The sequence below is a fragment of the Triticum dicoccoides genome, chromosome 3B (genome assembly GCF_002162155.2).
Source record: "Triticum dicoccoides isolate Atlit2015 ecotype Zavitan chromosome 3B, WEW_v2.0, whole genome shotgun sequence".
In the NCBI taxonomy this organism is placed as follows: Eukaryota; Viridiplantae; Streptophyta; class Magnoliopsida; order Poales; family Poaceae; genus Triticum; species Triticum dicoccoides.
In genome coordinates, this window is record NC_041385.1 from 356,564,331 (window position 1) to 356,571,333 (window position 7,003).

The window sequence follows — 7,003 nt, forward strand, 5'->3', positions numbered from 1 at the left end:
TCGTCCGTGGCCTGGGAGTCGTCGGACGTCCGGGCTGGGCCGGTCATCCGTGGCCTGTAGCTCTGTCCTGCCTTCCTTCTCTCGGCTGTAGCATCTCCCGGCGGTCGGACGTCCGGGCCCGGTCGGTCATCCGGTGCATGTAGCTTCCCAAATGGCTCTTCTTCTTGATGTCCATGCTTGGTGTCCTTGCCACCTTGGCCATTGAGTGTAGCTGTCCCGTGGCTCTCCTCCAAGTACCTGATTACACACAGAGTGTCCATATGAGGTAGTAGCCAAGTCTCGTGAGTAGAGAGAGGGAGTTCGGAGAGGAGCGAGTTCACCTTATCTTCAATAGCCCTTGCTCTAGCTCTTGTCATGGGTACAAGTGGTGTTGAGGGAGATGTAGGTACGTCCATGGGGATGAGCAAGGGATGCTCCGCATCAAAAGGATTAGCTCATTTGAGATAGAGCTTTGCTCATCCATACGGATCTCCTTGTGAGAGACCGCGACCTCTTCGGAGAAGATCTACCATGGATTCAAGACCCCTTTACGGGAAGATCCCTCGTGGATTCAAGACCTCCTCTCGGAGATGAGCTACCGCCACTTGTATCGTCCTTTTTTTGGATTTGGACTGTGAATCTCTTTGTGTTCCTTGGATCTAGCACATGTGTGATCATATTCGTGTTGGTTGAGTGTTTTCTCTTGTGTTCCCCTGTGATTTCCCTCATTTCCTTCCGCGCGTTCTTCGTGTTCCTCGTAGGGATCCTCTCCAAACGTGAAAGATCGGCCCCTAGGGTTCCACCCTACATCAGCGAAACTGTCCATCCAATCGACGATTGCCCTTATCGATAATTGCAGTGGCCTTGCCCTTCTCATCAGTTGAGGAAAATGTCCGCTTGAGTCTTCAATTGGGGGCAAGTAACTGCCATGGTTGAGTGTATCAGCTTTGTAGTTGAGTGAAGACCTTGATCTGATGAATCTCATAATCTAAAGAGCGTAAGGTTTCAACTCAAATGGTGACATTGCAACGTTTGCCAAAGTCCTCATGAAGAAATCATGGTAGTTCACGGGAATACCGTGCATGATGTTGAAAAGCAGATTCTTCATGATGCCAACGACTTATCATTTGAGTCGTGGCCTTTGCTTGGACTCAATTTCTTTGTCAGAATGCGGTAGACAGACCTAGGCACATATTGCAATTCATTCACAAGGAATTTTGTCCTTGAGGCTTGACCAGGCTTCAATGGCTTCATCAACACTTGCATAAAGTGATCAGACAGTTCAATTTCAGAATAGATGAGACGTGCACCTTCCGGGGAAGGACTGACAGGCATGGCACGAAGCAATTCAGTAGCCGATGCCTTATAGTGAGTATTTTCGGTCATCCAGTCCAACACCCATGAGTTCACATCTTCAACATTGCCAGTGATGTGCAGCATCGCGTAGAATTGAAGAATGAGTTCTTCATTCCAATCACAGATGTCAGTGCAGAAGTTTAGCAGTCCAGCATCATGAATAGCAGCGAGGACTGGCGTGAAGCAAGGCAATGATTCCATATCCAAGTGAGGAATATGCTCATGGTCGAAGACTTTGTCCTTGTTGAAAAGCACTGAAGAATAGAAATTTGCTTGACTAGCTGTCCAGAAGCGCTTCCTCCTCAGACGAGCAGAATCATAGGGATTGTAGTCAGTGAAGAATACATGCTCATTGAAGAAGGCATCAACCTTGAACTTTGGAGTCTTCGAGAATGGATTCTTCGGTTGGGGCTGAGGAGTGTCAGTCAGTTGCAATACAACCTCTGGAATCTCAATTTCTGGAGCCGCGGGCTGAGGAATTTCAATTTCTGCTTCATTTGCAGCCTAGGCCTCCATTTCTTCAGCAGCATTTTCATCAGCACTAGTGGCTGGAATTTCTTCTTGAATGGAAGGGGCAGTATGTATTTCTTCAGAGCCCATCTAAACTTCTGTTGGTGCTGGGGACTGAGGAATTTGCTGTAGTGGTGTGAATAGAGGAGAGTTGGGGTGTTGACTATCCCAAAAGTCATCGTTCATCACTGGAGTGGTGCAGCCAATGTCCACATCCTCATCCACTTCCATTTCTTCAACGCTGACCTCTTCAGCAGTGAACTGAGGCATTGGCGATGATACCTGAGGGGTTAAAGTGATAACATCATATTCAATTTCTTCATCCATCTTCTCTGTGGAAGCAGCAGAGGGATCTTCTTCAGCAGATTCTTTGGGAATCTGATACTCTTCACCAAAAGGAACAATTTCCTTTGATGGCATGCTTGATAGAGGAACAACATCAATGGGATTGTCAAATGAACTTGTCAAAATCTTTGCCTTCTTGGGGGCAGAAGATACTGAGGCAGCTGATGCTTTCCTCTTCTTCAGAGCAGCTCTCTCCACAGCTTTTGTTTTCTTCACTTCCAGAGCAGATGAAGAATTGGGCTTGGTGTTGGTGCAAGCGGAGCAGAGGGAATTGGAGTAATTTCTTCAGGCACAACTGATGCAGTTGGCCTGTCTTGAGCAATTTCTTCAAGCGCAGCAACAGATGCTTCAGCTAGCCTGGCAGATTCTTCAGGCACAACACTAGTTGTTGCACTGGAGTTTCTTCACAGGCTGGAATTTCTTCAGCTGCCTTGATGATGCGGAGCATCCCTCGACTACTCGCACCGACTCTCCATCACCAATGCAAGCTCCAAGTGGACCAATGACATGAGCACGTGCACGCGTCATCGAAAACGAGGTTGATTCTCTCCTCTTCGAGTTTCGCTCGGTTTCACATGAGAGTTGGATTCTACCGTCATCGGAAACATTGTGCATGCTTAGGTACCAAGAAGACAATGGTGAAGGAGAGGACAGAGACTCAAGTGACCTCGAGGCAAGGGAAGAAAGAGAAGGAAGAAGAGAATGAGAAGGATGAAGAAAGAGGAGAAGGGGCAAACCCCCTAGACGCACCGGGTGCCCGGCCCCTGCAACCCCCGGGTGCCCGGGCCCCTGGCCACCTACAACCGCGCCCTCGGGTGCCCGGGCCTAGGCTGGACAGCCGGCCGGCCCTTGCTGCCCCAGCCGCTGGGCTCCTCCCCGGGTGCCCGGGCTTGAGGCCCCGGGTGCCCGGCCGAGCCACCAGGCCACCTCTAGCGCCCCTCCCCGGGTGCCCAGCCGCCTCGCCCGGCCCTCTCCAGCACCACCCCCGGGTGCCCGGGACTTGGGCCCCGGGTGCCCGGCCACTGGCCAGCCGGCCCCTGAGCAGCCAGGGTGCCCGGCCCAAGTTGCCCGGGTGCTCGGCCCCCGTCGTCCAACCGCACCTTGATGGCCTTTTTGGCATTCTATCCCCCTCTTTTTGCCTTGTTGCTCCCCTCGACTATATAAGTGCACCCCCTAGGTCATTTGGAAGGCTAGCAAAGATTAGACTACACATTTTGAGACTTTTCTCATTGTATCCCCTCCTCATTTGGAAGGCTAGCAAAGATTAGACTATATAAGTGCACCCCCTAGCTTCTCCACCATCTCCATGCTAGCCAAGTTGTTGCAGCTCCCTACGTCTATGATGACGCGCACAGAACGTTCCTTCACAACTCCCTTGGTATGGAACAAATTGTGCCTCTGATTTTGCTCAGCTTGTGTGACCTGCACACTCAAAACACGTTGAGCAACTAAACATTCATACCTGTCAGCGTCTTCAGGAGCCATGTATTGCGTCTCATGATCAGAATCATCTCCACCATGTTCTTCACGTGTAATAAGAGCCAAAGTCTCCTCATCATAGTCATTAGCGGACTCATATCCACCATCTGCGGTAGCAATCATCACACGCGGAGATTTGCATTCTCTCGCATAATGACCTCCTCCCTTACAACGACGACAAATAATATCACTTGTGTGCCCTGTTGATGCCATGGAAGAAGAAGAACGCTGTGCAGGCCCTGCAGGTGCGCTCTTGGCAGATAATGGTGGTTGTGCCTGTTTTCTTGTATCACGGCTGGAGGTGGCACCGGATGGAGGTGCTGGTGCAGTGGACGTAGAAGATGCACGTGGTGTCCATGATGAAGGTCGGCCTGCAGAAAAGTTAGTTCGCCCCAATGCTTGTCGATCCTGCACTTCACGTTCAGCTTTACAAGCAAGATGGAATAAACGAGTGATATTAGTATACTCCTTATAGTCTAGAATGGTCTGAATCTCTCTATTTAATCCACCCAGAAAACGTGCAAGCATAGCTTCATTCTCCTCAACAATACCACATCTAATCATGCCAGTTTGTAATTCCTGATAATATTCTTCTACAGAATTTTTCCCTTGTCTTAAACGCTGCAATTTTTGAAGCAATTCACGTTGATAATATGGTGGAACCCAACGCGTACGCATAGCAGTTTTCAAAGCAGCCCAAGTAGTTGGAATAGGATATAATCTACAATGTTCAGACCACCATACACATGCAAAACTAGTGAAAGCACAAACAGCAGCAACTCGTCTCTCCTCAGGATATTGTAAACATGTAAATCGTTGTTCAGTTTCTAACTCCCAAGTAAGATATATATCAGGAACATATCTACCCTCAAATGGTGGAATATTCAATTTCAGTTTAGGAATATGGACATCATCTCGTACCTGAGGTGGTGGTGCAGGCCTACCATTACGAATATATACCTGAGGTCGACCTGCTGGTGGTGGTACAGGTGGCTGCACGTAGTGTTGATTTTGATCAACCTCATCCTCATAGTCTCCCACATAATCATCCTCCTCCGCATCAGCAGCAGGAGCCACAGAAGTATCAACAGCAGCACCAACAGTTTGGCCAAACGCAAGAGGAACACGGCTTGCTTGGCGGAGGTCTGCTTCGCGACGTGGAGGTAGTCGTTGTTGTTGTTGTTGTTGGAGAGGTGCGTTAGCTGCAGCGGGTGGTGGTGGTGGAAGACGCGCGAGGTGGCCTCTTCAAAATTGTTCAGCACATCTTGCACCTGTTCAGTCATCATTTGCTGAAACTTATCATGAAGCTCCTTGTTCGATAAATTCTCCCAGTCAATCTCGTCGGCTTGTGATCCTGGCATGGTTAGCAGCAATAGAAACACACAAGAATATGATCCTACAGACTACGAACAAGTGGTGGTGGTGGGTGTCACAAATCCGTCAAGCAAATCTCAAATTCTTACCAGTTCTTACCCAGCAGCAGGCGGTGATCGGCAACCGTTGTAGTCAAAAACTCTCAAAGCTTGGATAGAGCGATTACCAGGGAGAGTCAAACGCACGACGTAGATGTATGTGGAGCTGGGAAGGCTTATAATATGGTAGCAAAAAGGGTCAGCAATAATCAATTCAGAGATGCAAAGTTGAATAAACGCTCAACGACGGTACTGTGCTGGTCCTAGGCTAGACTGTGCTAGAGACGCGAGCCTAGAACACTAACAAAATCACGGCGCGGCACGTAAACAAGGGAAAAGCACACTCTGGAATTTCTTTTTCGCTCTTTTTTGTTTGCGCTCTTTTTTTTTTGCGCTACTTTTTTTTTTTGCGAAAAATCACTATAATGGCGAGTGTCTCAAAACTCTTCTTAGCTCAAACTGACAGGATGGGCACCAAATTTTTTTGACCAAATTTTTTTTTTTTGACTGCCCGGACCCAAAAACTGGAAACGGGTCAAAAAAATCTTCCTATAATGGCACCTGTCTCAAAACACTCAGAAACACCTAAAAATAGGATAGCCAGAATTTTTTTCGAAAAATGCGTTTTCGAAAAATTTTGGGCCTAAACGGAGCGTGGCTACCCGACTCTTTTTTTTTTCCGAAACCTACTCCGGCAAGGAAACACGAATCGGAATCTAGATGGATCTCGAAAACAAACCTAATATGACAAGAACTCGGATTGGTGGTGGATATATGGTGGTAGATGGCAGCGGTGGTGGTATATGACAGCTGTGGTGGTATATGGATACGGATTCGAAGCGGTGGTGGATAAGCGGTGGTGGTAGATGGCAGGGGTGATGATGATGGTGCGGCGGCGGCGTGACAACTTATGACCAGAACTCGAAACTCTAAAAGACTAGACTCTAAGACCAGCAACTAGACACGACGATGCAACCGCAAATTCAACAAAGCAAAACCCTAAAAAGATTATGCAAAGGCTCAGATTGGTTCGGATATGATGAACTAACCCTAATTTTTTTTTGGCTTTTTCGTGGACTGTAGGTATGAAGAACACACTCGATCTAAACTATGAAAAACTGTAAAATCTCACCGAGCAACCTGGAAATCTGATACCACTTGATAGAGGCAAAGGTGTCCCGTCTTTCGATGAGATGGTGGATTTCGCTTTGGTGGAAGTCGATTTTGACGATCCGACTACGAACGTGCGAGGACGTCGCGCCTTAGCAATCGCTAAACCAACTCCGAGAGGTTATTGACCATGCCGGAGCACGATCAACCTGACCACGAGGGTCTGTTTCCTGCGAGCAAACGAAGAACAAGCAAGAAACTAAGATTGCATTCTGGATATTGCGAATATAAGATGAAAGCTTTATTGATCAAGGTGGGGTTCTGTGACGCCTTTGTCTGGTCGTTGAACACAAACGAAGTACGCGAAGTTGCAGCTATGGCGAACTTTTAATCTAAACAAAACCCAAAGTCTAAACGATGCCCTAAGGGCTGTATATATGGAGGAAGAGGGGGGGGAATTTCGTGGCCCTTGGTGGAGGGGTCCGAAATCAACCCTATCTCTTGTTTCCCCACACATACGGACTCTAAAAATAGCCTATACTTATGTATTTCGAAATTACATGGGCCTGGCCCAATAATAAGGTGACGCAGCACCTAAAATAGCCTCGGGACGAAATTTATGAAGTGGCATCTTGTATATTTCGTCCAAGGCTTCATGCACCCATTATGGTGGCTTCAAAGTCCTGAAATCATCACTTGTAACTCCGTTCTTGTTTCCCTTGCGCATGCCATCATCTCCATGCTTGTTCTTGCTCCAATGTTCATCCTTCTCCAAGCTAGGCCCTTCATTTGTAAGCAAAACAAATGTATCC